The sequence below is a fragment of the Trachemys scripta genome, chromosome 23, assembly GCF_013100865.1.
Source record: "Trachemys scripta elegans isolate TJP31775 chromosome 23, CAS_Tse_1.0, whole genome shotgun sequence".
Classification (NCBI taxonomy): Eukaryota; Metazoa; Chordata; order Testudines; family Emydidae; genus Trachemys; species Trachemys scripta.
The window spans coordinates 11,619,489-11,630,509 of NC_048320.1; positions in this window are offsets into that span (position 1 = coordinate 11,619,489).

The following is an 11,021-nucleotide window of genomic DNA, read 5'->3' on the forward strand; positions in this document are numbered from 1 at the left end:
GGTGTTCTCTCCACACCCCCGCTGGTACATGCTCCAACAGCTAAGCACCTGGCGGTAAGAGGATCCTTCAGGCTCCTCTCTCGCTGTTTGGGTTTCTTGGGTCTTTCTCCAAAGCCCTTGGCACTGGCGGCTGTGGGTGGTAGGATGCTGGACTGGAAGTGGGCTCCGGTCCTAGAAATCGTGGTAAAGGCAGTTCTTCCCTTTCCAGGGCTCCTAGGACTCTCCTCCCCAGGGATCCACTTCCATTTTCTGTCCCCTTTTAAACTCCCCTGTGTTTGCAGCAGGATGGGGACGCTGATGTAAGTCCAGTCCTGGTCATCTGCCACCTACTGCTGTGCCCCCAGCACTGCTCTTCCACGGGTGGCTGGGGGGAGAGAGCCCCCACTCTCACTGCCCCACTCCTCCGTGCCTCTTGTTACTCGACTTAGGCCAGGCACCATCCTCTGTTCCAAGTCCTGCCCCTTGTGCTCTCGGGTGTGGGTCTCTCTCAGAGCTGGCTTCCATAAGGAGGAAGAGCTACAGCGGATGGGCCTATGTAGCTGCTCTGAGATCAGTAATGGCCCATCACAGTCAGTGTCTTCCTTGGGTTACCTTTGCTTATGCCAGCCAGGGAGGGGGGAAGCTCTGATTGCGGCTTGGGGTGGATGTGAATTCTAGTTGCTAAATGGAAATCATGCGCACTCCAGCTCATGGGGCCTCACTTCAGCTATTTACAAAGTCCAGAGCTCCTGATTACCTGCTTCAGAAAACGCATCACATGGTCCATGCCCCTGTGTGCGGCTGACTGCAGAGACCCGTCCAACCCACCCCATGCTGTCTGCCTGAGTCTGCAGACGGACTGCTCCAGGGCAGCAGTTGGGAGCTGTAGCACCCTGCCTTGGGCCCTAAAATAGCCTCCACCGGTTCTTCACCTACAGTCGGGTGACCTCAAAGGCACCCATCATTACAGACCTGGATCTCTTCGTGCTTGGCTGAGGGTCGCTGCCTTTCCGGGGGTCTGCTCCATCAGGGAGCAGTGTAAGAACTAGGCGGTCTTGAACCTGTTCCCTTTTCTGTTAAGCAGCTATTCTAGTTTCCTTGGAGGTGTTAGGTGATGGATGGAGTGGCGGGGGGCAGCTTTTGCCTACGTGGGCTGCTAGAGTCAGTCTGTTACTCACCCAGGCCTGAGGTAAGAAGAGAACAACAGCTGCCTGGTCCGCTCCCATCCTAGGGCCTAGGAACGCCCTGACTCCAGTCTGGTTCTCTCCCTGTCTCAGCAGCATATCTGCTTGTTAGCACCAGGTGTCGTTTCTCCCCTGGGAAGGTGGCATAAGGGCTGCCGTGTGTGAGTGAAGTGGGCAGAGAGCAGCGATCGGATTTTGCTAAGGTGTTCGGGGCTGGGCCAGGAGAGGAGAGATCCAGCTACCTCGCCAAGGAAGGAGCACAGAAGGCCTTTTCCAGACACTTTGGGCTGGCTTTCCAAATGCTCCCAAGTGAGGGCCAGATTTTCCCAGGAGCTCAGCTCCCATTTTGACACCTAAACGGGGCCCGGGCATCCACCAGAGAACAGAAACCAGGCAGGGGCTTGCCATGTGCCCAATCTACTGCCCTCCCCTGACAAGGCTGAGTGGGGAGCCCTGCTCGGAGGACCCTGAGATGGGCTGTTCCTTTCACGTCCACCTTGCCCTACAGACATACAAGTCCCAGCAGGGTGTGCTGAGCCTTTCCCGGCTCTCACAAGCACCTGTGTTTACTGGCCTTGACTGTGAGTGAGCAGGGGACTGGGGCTCGACTTTTTCGGCCGGTGGGAAGCCATCAGGCTAAAACATCAGCAAACAGACGTGCTGGGGAGCGACTTCTGTGCTGGGCAAACTGGGTGTGGAGATGATGGCAGTGGGACGGGGTTGCTGCTGGCGGGGGTCAGGGAATGGGAGGAGGGAATGGGCATGCAGTGAAGTGTCTGGGGTGGCAGGAGATGGGATGGGGGGAAGCTCAGTGTCAGGTAAATGGAGGAGTGTAATGGAGAAGCGTCAGTTGGGAAGGAGAGGGGCAGTGGTATCTCCTCTGTGGCCAGGGCAAAGGGATGTGGGTCAGGATGGGGAGGAACTTTAAGAGCACCAGTTTGATGACAGGCAGCATTGGGGAACTAGAGCATTGGGGACTGGGGGGCAAAGGGAGGACAAATAAGTGCTTATTATGGAGCTGCTCAAAGACCTGGCCTGGGTATTGACTGACTCACGGCCGCCGTGGGGGAAGGATATTGAATTGGACGGTGGGCAGCAGAGGGCACAAGGAATGAAAGATCCTGGAGATTAGAAACCTGCGGCCGGGCAAGGGCTGGGTTCTGGGCGGGGAGAAGTCAGGCTTGGGGCACAGGACATTTTGGAGGGTCTCTGAGAAGGAGCCATATGTCCCCCATTGTACAGATGGGGGAATGGGTACAGGGAGGGGAAGAAAATTGCCAGAGGTGTCAGACCGCGAGTAGAACCCAGGAGTCCAGGTTCCCGCTCTGGGGCCGTGCCCCATCCCCTGGACTGCACCGTATCCTCAGACTGTAACGGCTTCTCTCCAGGCCCTCTGATCCTGGAGCAGCAGCCGGGTGCGGAGCGTCCAGGTTAGGGCAGTGGTTTGTGGCCTTTCTCATCCCCCCTCCCTGGGTGCTACAGCTCAGAGCTGTGTCAATCAAACAGGGTTAGCTGGCGAGGGCATAAGGTATTGGGCAGTGGGCGTAGCCGGGCTGCGCGACCCTCCGTCCAGGCCAGTCCGCTGCTATTGGCACTGACGGAGCCCCTTGGGAAAGCCTCAGGCGGTCCCTGGGGGCAGTGGCCTACTTCAAGCAGGTGGCTGTTTGCCCAGGCTGTGCCCTGAAATCCTTCTCTGTGGCCCCGACACCAGGTGCCCGACCTACGGCTGGTGCAGGGTGAAGCTAAGAGCAAAGGGCCCCTTGGCCCCTCTGCCTGGAGTGAAGCTGGTGCCCACTCATTGCACTACGTAGACCTGAACCCCTGGGGCAGCGTGTCCTAGGAGACCCTCCCGGCTGGCTCCGGGGGCATTTCCTCTGCCCTGTTACTGCCCCCCAGGGCAGGGGGCTGGATCCATCTCTGGCCACTTCTGAGGTTGGGCACAGCATGGAAGTGGGGGAGGGGTTGGGGGGTGGAATTCTCTGCTGGGCCTGGTGCGCCATCTTGTGCCCTCTCTCTGCAACTGCATCCGCTGTGCCCCGGCGAGGCCTGGCGTGAATTGGGGCTGGCAGAGGGGTAGGAAAAGAAACAGCTGTTGCAGGGGGGAAGCTTTGCATCCCCTCGCTCAGCTGAACAGCTGCTGGGAAGAGGGCTGCTGTGGAGCCCTGAGCCCCCCCAAAACTGCGAGCCCTCGGGCAGGTGTGGAATTTGCCTCCCTGCGCAGCCCCCTTGGCCTGGCTGGAGCTGCCCCCCCAAATCTAGAAGTCACACTATGCCTGCGTGCTGTCACCTGGTGCACGGGGAGCCTGTTCCTGTTCCACCAAGAACTTAACTCCGGGCAGCCCTGGCCGGCGCCTGGCTCATGCGCTGTGTGGCTCAGAGCGAGGGGAGAGTCTCTGGCCGAGGGAGACCCGGGGCCCTGTAGGAGGAGAGGGGCTGAGTGGGGACTGGAATGGGGTCCCTGCTGGGGTGTGAGGACGGAGAGGGGAGCCCTAGCCTGCGGTGCCTCCTGAAATCCTGATGGGGCCTGCTCAGCGGCTGGCTCTGGTGTGTGGTTTTCCCATCTCTGTGCAATGCACCCCCACCCCCAAACCAATCAAGAGCCGTGGGACACAACGGTAGCTACCGGCGGAGCAATTTCCTGGCTGAATGCTGCTGAGGCTGTGGTCGAGGGGCTGCTGGTGGCCGGCATAGGGCTGTCAAGGGAGAGCAAGGTGGTTTCTCCAGACTGGTCCTCGTGTGGCCAACCAGCAACGTTCTGTGGGAGCGATGCTGAGGCCGGCCTGTGGCCCACGGGGATGTGCGAAGAGGGGAGCCCTGAACGCTTGGTTAGCCTCCTTACAATGGAAGGTGCACGCTGCCGCCTCACCTGCTCCTAGGGTGACCAGATGTCCCGATTTTATAGGGACAGTCCTGATTTTTGGGGTCTTTTTCTTATATAGGCTCCTATTACCCCCCAGCCTAGTCCGATTTTTTCCCGTTTGCTGTCTGGTCACCCTACCTGCTCCGCTGAGAGGAGCCGTGTGCAGGGGCAGCTGCTTGGACCCCCGGCAGGCAGGCGAGCGCCCGGAGCCTGGCAGGGAGGCTCTGGGTTCCGAGCTGGAGCTGGGCGAGCCCATTGGGGGTGTCTGGGCTGCAGTGAAGTCACCCCAGGGGAGCTGGGCCCCGATGGCGAGGGGCCGGGATGGAGCTAACTGCCAAACCAGCCTGGCCCCTGGCAGCCTGCCTTGCCCCTAGTGTGGCCCCTGTGGGGGGCCAGGACACCAGAGTTCGACCTCTCCCTCCGGGTGCCCTGACCCTCCTCCCGGCTAAGGGCAGCTGCTCCTGCTGCAGCCAGATGGGGCAGCTCCCAAGTGAGAGCCTCCGCTAGGAGTTTGCTCTCACCCCTGGGTCTGGGCCCACGCTGCCTTCAGAGCCCCGAGCGGCGCCTCCGCTCCTTGCTCCTGCTCCGTTTTAGCACCGAGCTGTTCCCCACCCCCACCGCCCCCGTCGGCACTTGGACCCGGCTCTGAACGCCTCGGCGTTTTGGCAGATCAAAGCCCGGAGAGCGACAGAATGGGGGTGAGCGCTGAAAGAAGAATCCAGGCTCTCCGGTGTCTGCCGGGAGTGGGGGAGGAGGGGGGCTAGGGGAAGCTGGTGAGGCTAAGGCGCTCATCACGCACCCCCGCTTTCCCCCTTCCCGGCTTAGCCTTGTGGAGTCTGTGCTGGGCAAACCCAGCGCCCGGGAATGCCTGGGCCACTGACCCAGGCTGCGGTGGAGAGGAGCTCGCAACACCCAGCTCTCAAAGCCGGGCAGCGTCGCTGGCCCTGTGGCACGGCTGGGGAGTCCAAGGCACAGAAGAGGATGAAGGGATCTGGTCTGGCTGGGGCAGTCAGGCCCCTGGCAGAGCCAGGAATAGAACTGAGGGCCGCTGGCACCAGAGCAGCACTGGCCATGGAAGGGGCGGGCCGTTGCTGTTCTGTATTTGGCTTGTGGTTGAGAGCGCTGGCCAGCACATAGGAGTGCAAGAGCCACCCACGGCTCCGCAGCGCTAGGTGCTGTACAGACCCAGAAGACAGCATCAACCCCTGCCCCACAGCTCTTGTTACGCTGAAGTGTAGACAAGATCTCCCCCTTGGGGGTGCCTAGCCTGTGGGAGAGAGGCCCTGGCTGTCCCCCCCTGTGCTAATGGAGGCAGCCGTGAATGCAGCAGCTATTTTCTGGCCTGGCCCCTGGGCAGGGTGGGCTACGTTAGCCCGGCAGCGGAGCAGGTGAGCTCCTGGCAGCTCCCTCGAGCCCGTGGCTGTCCCGGCAGAAGTGGTTTATTAACAAGGCTTTGGGTCGCCAAACGCAGCGGAGGAGTTGGTGCGAGGGGGCTCCGCTGTCTGCCGTGTGTTTCGTTTCCCTCTGGCCCACAGGCAGGGGGCGGCTGGGGGATCTCGGGGCAGGAGCTCTCTGGGGCCAGCAGAGGAAGACAACGGCATTTTGCACCTGTCTGTGTTGGTGCTGCAGCTCTGGTGAGCGCAGGGCCCTGAGTGACTGTTGCAAGGTGCACCCGAGCTGCACCCGCCTTGATGCTTTGCTGAAACAAAGAAGGGCTGCAGCGGAGGTGGTAGGGAACTGTCCCCCCTCCCCTGTGATTTAGAGTGGGGGGTTCTCAACCTGGGCACCATCTAGGAGTCATGACCCCCCTGCCCTTGCTAAACAGGGGAGACGACCTGATCTAGGAAAGGCTTGGGAGGCTGGGAGCGGGGCCTTTAGAGCGCAGGGGCCAAGCCCAGGCCTGGCAGAGGGATTGTACTGGGGGCACCCAGCACGCTGAGTGCGGGGAGCACCCATGGGCCATGCTGGGCCAGCTCCTCAACTGGTGCCACTCTAGCCACCCACTTACACAAGCTAAGGACCCAGCCTCTGGTTGCTAGTCGAATCCTCCCGCTGCTTCAGTTTGGGTCGAGCGAGGCATAAATTGGAGCCGGTGATGGTCAGTGAGGGAGCGGGACTGGAACCCAGCCCCCGCCTGGCACCCAGACCTTCGCTCTAACCACTAGGCCCCACTGCTGCCTTCTGCAATGAGGGGGGAGAGCCTGTGTGGCAGCCTGGATCTCCGCATCCTTCTCCCTGCTGAGGCTGTAGCCCCCTTAGCCCGGCATTGTCTGTGAGAACAAAGGGCCTCATTGATGGACCTGCCAGACAGTGTCTGCCAGGCTGTGAACTTTGTATCCTGGGATTTTATTTGCTGCTCCGAGTGTGGGGCTGGAGCGGGGATTTCCACCCCCCACCCCTCCCGCCAGCCTGCTGAGTGTGTGTTAGAGAGTGCACAAAGGTGCTAGGGGGCAGAGGGAGGGGAGAAAGGCTCTGCCAGCTGGCGTGTAGGGCCGGGCCATGCACCCAGCAGACAAATTTGCTCCTCCCACTTAGCAAGGGCTGGTGCCGTGCCTGTTCAGGGGCTTTAGGCCCCAGCGTGGCCCCTGGCCCAGACCAGGGCAGCCCTAAGTTCCACCCATGCTGGCTGGACCATGGCCGGGCACAGCTCTGCCCTGGCCCTGCCTCCTCAAGTCCACACCCTCCTCTGTCCGGCCCACACCCTGCCCTGCAATGGTTGCTAAGGGGTCTCCCTGCACCACGGTATTGCCCCTGCCACTTGGCCTGGTGCCCTCTTGAAGGCAGTGATGCATGTAGCACGCTGGGCAGGGGCACGGGGATGCTGCAACATCGGTGCCACCTGCCTGTAGGATTTGGGGTCCCTTCGCCTCCGGCGCCATGGCAGAGCCTTTCAAGGTGACCAGCAAAGGTGGGGGGGGGATTCACTCTGTGCCCCTATTTTTGGCTGCTTTATCATGTCAACAAATAGCCCTGAGTGGGCTCCACTCCACTCCCCCCCGCCCGCTGCAAGATAAGGGTCTTTCCCCACTTCATTTTCCCACGAGGAACTCTGCCCTCGTCTAGCTGGGAAGCTGGCCAGAGCAGGTGCAAAGCGCACCCAAGAGGAAGCCGTTGGCAATCCTCGAGAGCCAGGAATGGTGATACGTCTCCTTCAGCCCCGCCCGCTGGCGCCGCCTCTCTGGTAACTCTTTCCGTACGTATCTGGCCAGAGCGCTCCTGGAATAGGCAACTCTGTGGCCAGCTGGAGAACTCGGGGAAGGGGGACGTCACGAGGGACTGAAGGCTGAGCTGTTGAGCGGGGGAAGGGATTTTCTGCCAGGCCCCCTCGACTCCAATGCCTAATGGACGTTTTGGAGAAAAGCTATTGCAATTAAAGCGTCATGGCCACTCAGTGAGCGTCCCTACCCCTGCTCTGGGGCCCTTAGCGGATGGTCCTAAAGTAAGAAACAAGCGGAAACAAAGATCCTATCCCCCAGCCTTCCTTTACCCGCCCTGGTGAAGCCAGATGAGATAGGGCCCATGCCCAATGTAATAACAAACCAACCTCCTGTACAGGGCACCTTTGCAATGTAGCTACCGCCATCTCCTGGTGACTCTGGAGCGTGCCTGGACTGCTGGGATAGACCTATGAGAGCCGATGAGCTGAGGCTACCGGTGCCATGAGTGGAATAGCCAATGGGGACTGTCTCCCACCTGGGTAAGCCGGCAATCCCTGCATTCTTATTATTTACTATTTGCGTTGCGGTACCACACAGGATCCCTCCTTGTGGACCCCCCTGTTGTGCTAGGCGCTGTACAAACGGAGCAAAAAGCCAGTCCCTGCCCCAAGGCGCATACAGTCGACCCTGTCGTCAGTAACTAATAGCAAGCAGCGTGTGTTGGAGCTAATAGCGCTTTGCTTCGCCCAACTCAGCCCCATGAGGCTTTGCAAGCTGTCGTCGACCGAGCCAGCCAGGATCCTGTAACTGTCCTTATCCCCAGTCGGGGGCTGGGATCCCGGCACGCTGGAGAGCGCATCGCCAGTCATGAACCTCCCAGGCTGGCGCAGTCCCGGGGCCTGTTCTGCAGCCCGGGAGAGCAGAGGGCCAAGTCGTCTCATCAGCCTCTGGCAGGGAGGCGGGCGCCGTCTGGCCGGTTTTCAGAAAGGCTGTAAAATCTTCCCCTCCGAGACAGCTTTCCCTGCCCCCAAAGCACCCTAGCCCAGGCAGCATCCCAAAAACAAGCGTCCACCTAGCCCCCGTAGGGGCGTGGCTATTAGCAACGTGGAATGTGACCAGATACCCCGGTGACGGGCGGCAGTTCTGAACCCGAAGCTAGAGCAACGGAGGCTCAAAGGTGGCTGGAAAAGGGCTGCCGGGACTCTGGTAGGGCGAGCGTCCGGGCTCCTTGGCATAGGACGAGACGGGCAGATCTTCAGCTGGTATAAATGATCCTAGCCCCAGTGGGCCACAAGTTCTTATGCTTGTGCGGGCGGGTGCTTGGAGACCTGGCCTGCTGGGGAGGTGATGCTCAGGGGTGGCGGTGGGAAGCCCTCGGAGCCTCCCAACAGCTGTCCTCGAATGCCCCGCGGGCATGCCCACAACCATGCCCAGCCCTCGCTGGTGCCTGGAGACAAGGAGCAACCGTGTTGCTTGCCAAGGAAGGAGGAAAAACCAACTGTGGCGCTGTTGCATCCTGTGGGGGGAAGGGGGTGTTATGCTCAGGGCAGGAGGCATCTTCACAGCTGCTGGTGCCACCCTGCCTGCCTAGAAGGACCCTTTCTACCCGCAGCATCGCAGCCACCCGGCCTTCCCTGGATTCCAGCCCCCCTCCCCCCCCCCCCCACGCATATGCTATAAAGCCCCCTTTGTCAGAGGCGCGGCCCGGCCTCTCTCCTCCCTCCCCGCCGGATAGAAACGCCAACATGGCCGCCTGGCTCCGATCTTATTTTTAACCTCTCATTAGCATCCAGAAGCAGCAAAGTTCCCCGTTTCCTGGAGAGGTTCAAAGCCAGATAAGCCGGGAGACAAAAGCCGCATTCTTCCAGCCGGCATCTAACAGGCTTCCCCTTGCTCTATGTTATCATCCGCACATGCCCGCTGCATAATCGCCTCCCTGTTGCACTGCAGAGCTTGGTCACCCATCCCTAGATTGCCCTGTGAAGCATTCCCCCTTCTACACACATACGGTCCCCGGGCAAAAGCCGCCTTCCTCTCCCGCTCTGAAATCCTGATGCTCGCTCTCTACCTGCTCTGATCTCAGGCTTTGTCTAGGCAGGGGTTTGAGGTCCCGATGCAGCAGGGCTGCTGTGAATGCCCAGGGCCCAGCCTGGCTTATGCCCATGAGATTTTTCACTGCCTCTGGGTGACCAAACTGAGACACTGAAGAGGGGCCAGTCTCCGGGTTTTGCTCAGCTCTGTGGCTATGGGGCGCTCCGGAAAATCAGTCCCGAGGTGTCTCAGGCTGGCCTCCCTCAAAATTTGAGCCCCCTCCTCCCGACTCAGTGGCTGCTTTTGAAAACGATCAGCCTCTGTGATTGGTGCGAGGCCAGGAGAACCCAGGCATCCTGGCTCCTGCATCCGTACGTCACCCACCAGCCCATCTTTCCGGTCTGCTGTGGGGTAGGACAGGTTGGGCCCCAATGAACACAGGACCGCGTCAAGGCAAAGTTAGAACTGACTTGGTCGGTGATGTTACGCTCGTGAGGAATTTGCTGCGCCCGTTCCCTGGTTCTGCCCATCCCTGTGTGACTGCAAAGGCTGAGCCCTGGCAGAGAATCCCCTGCCAAACGAGCACTTAGAACAGCTCCGGGAAATGACAAAATAAATTACCAAAGGAGAGCAGCGTGGCCAGTGCTTCCGAGCTGCCCCCGGGCACTTGGGCTGGGCCTCTCCGCCAGCGAAGATTCACCCAGCCCGGTCACCGGACTCTCCCATCCTGGGGATCTGAGTTAGAAACAAGCCCTGGCTGCAAAGAGCCAAGCCTGGATCAGATCAGAATCCAAGCCGGGCTTCCCTGCGGCTTGGGAGCATTTGGGTCTGTTGGTCCTGCCTGGGCTCATTTCATAGGGAGTGTGTGTGAGAGAGAGATGGTGTGAGTGAGCGTAGGTGTGCGTTAGACCCTATGTGTATGAGACACACACACAGTGCGTGAGAACATAGGGTTTGTCACTCCCTTTCCCTGTGGTGCAGAGGGCAGCATCCCCCTTCCCTCCCTCCTGACCCTATGATGGGTGTCGCACCCGCCCTGGTGCCTGGAGCCCACCCCGGGGCCAGGAAAGGCTAACAGGGCAGCGCTTCCCCCCGCCGAGAACTGCCTCTCACATGGCTCCTCACGTGGGGCCTGCTGAAGCCATTTCCCGGCTGGAATGCGGTGGGTGCAGTTGGAGCACATCTGCCCACATGGCCCAGTGTGTTCAGAGCAAATCAGCAGACCCGGCTTGTTTACTCTGCATCACGCTGCGGCTGCTCCTGTGCCAGCAGTGGGGCGGGTGGCATGGGGCTCTGCTTTAAAGGCCTCATCATCGCTAATGCATTTGGCAGCCACTCGAATGCCACGGGTTGCACCTAGAGATCACTCCAAACAGCACAGAAATCCAGTACTGGTTCTTCCCCCGCGGCCGTGCCCAGAGCCCGTTCCAGGTGGGCACAGAAATCCAGTACCGGTTCTTCCCCCGCGGCCGTGCCCAGAGCCCGTTCCAGGTGGGCACAGAAATCCAGTACCGGTTCTTCCCCCGCGGCCGTGCCCAGAGCCCGTTCCAGGTGGGCACAGAAATCCAGTATGGTTCTTCCCCCGCGGCCGTGCCCAGAGCCCGTTCCAGGTGGGCACAGAAATCCAGTACTGGTTCTTCCCCCGCGGCCGTGCCCAGAGCCCGTTCCAGGTGGGCACAGAAATCCAGTATGGTTCTTCCCCCGCGGCCGTGCCCAGAGCCCGTTCCAGGTGGGCACAGAAATCCAGTACCGGTTCTTCCCCCGCGGCCGTGCCCAGAGCCCGTTCCAGGTGGGCACAGAAATCCAGTA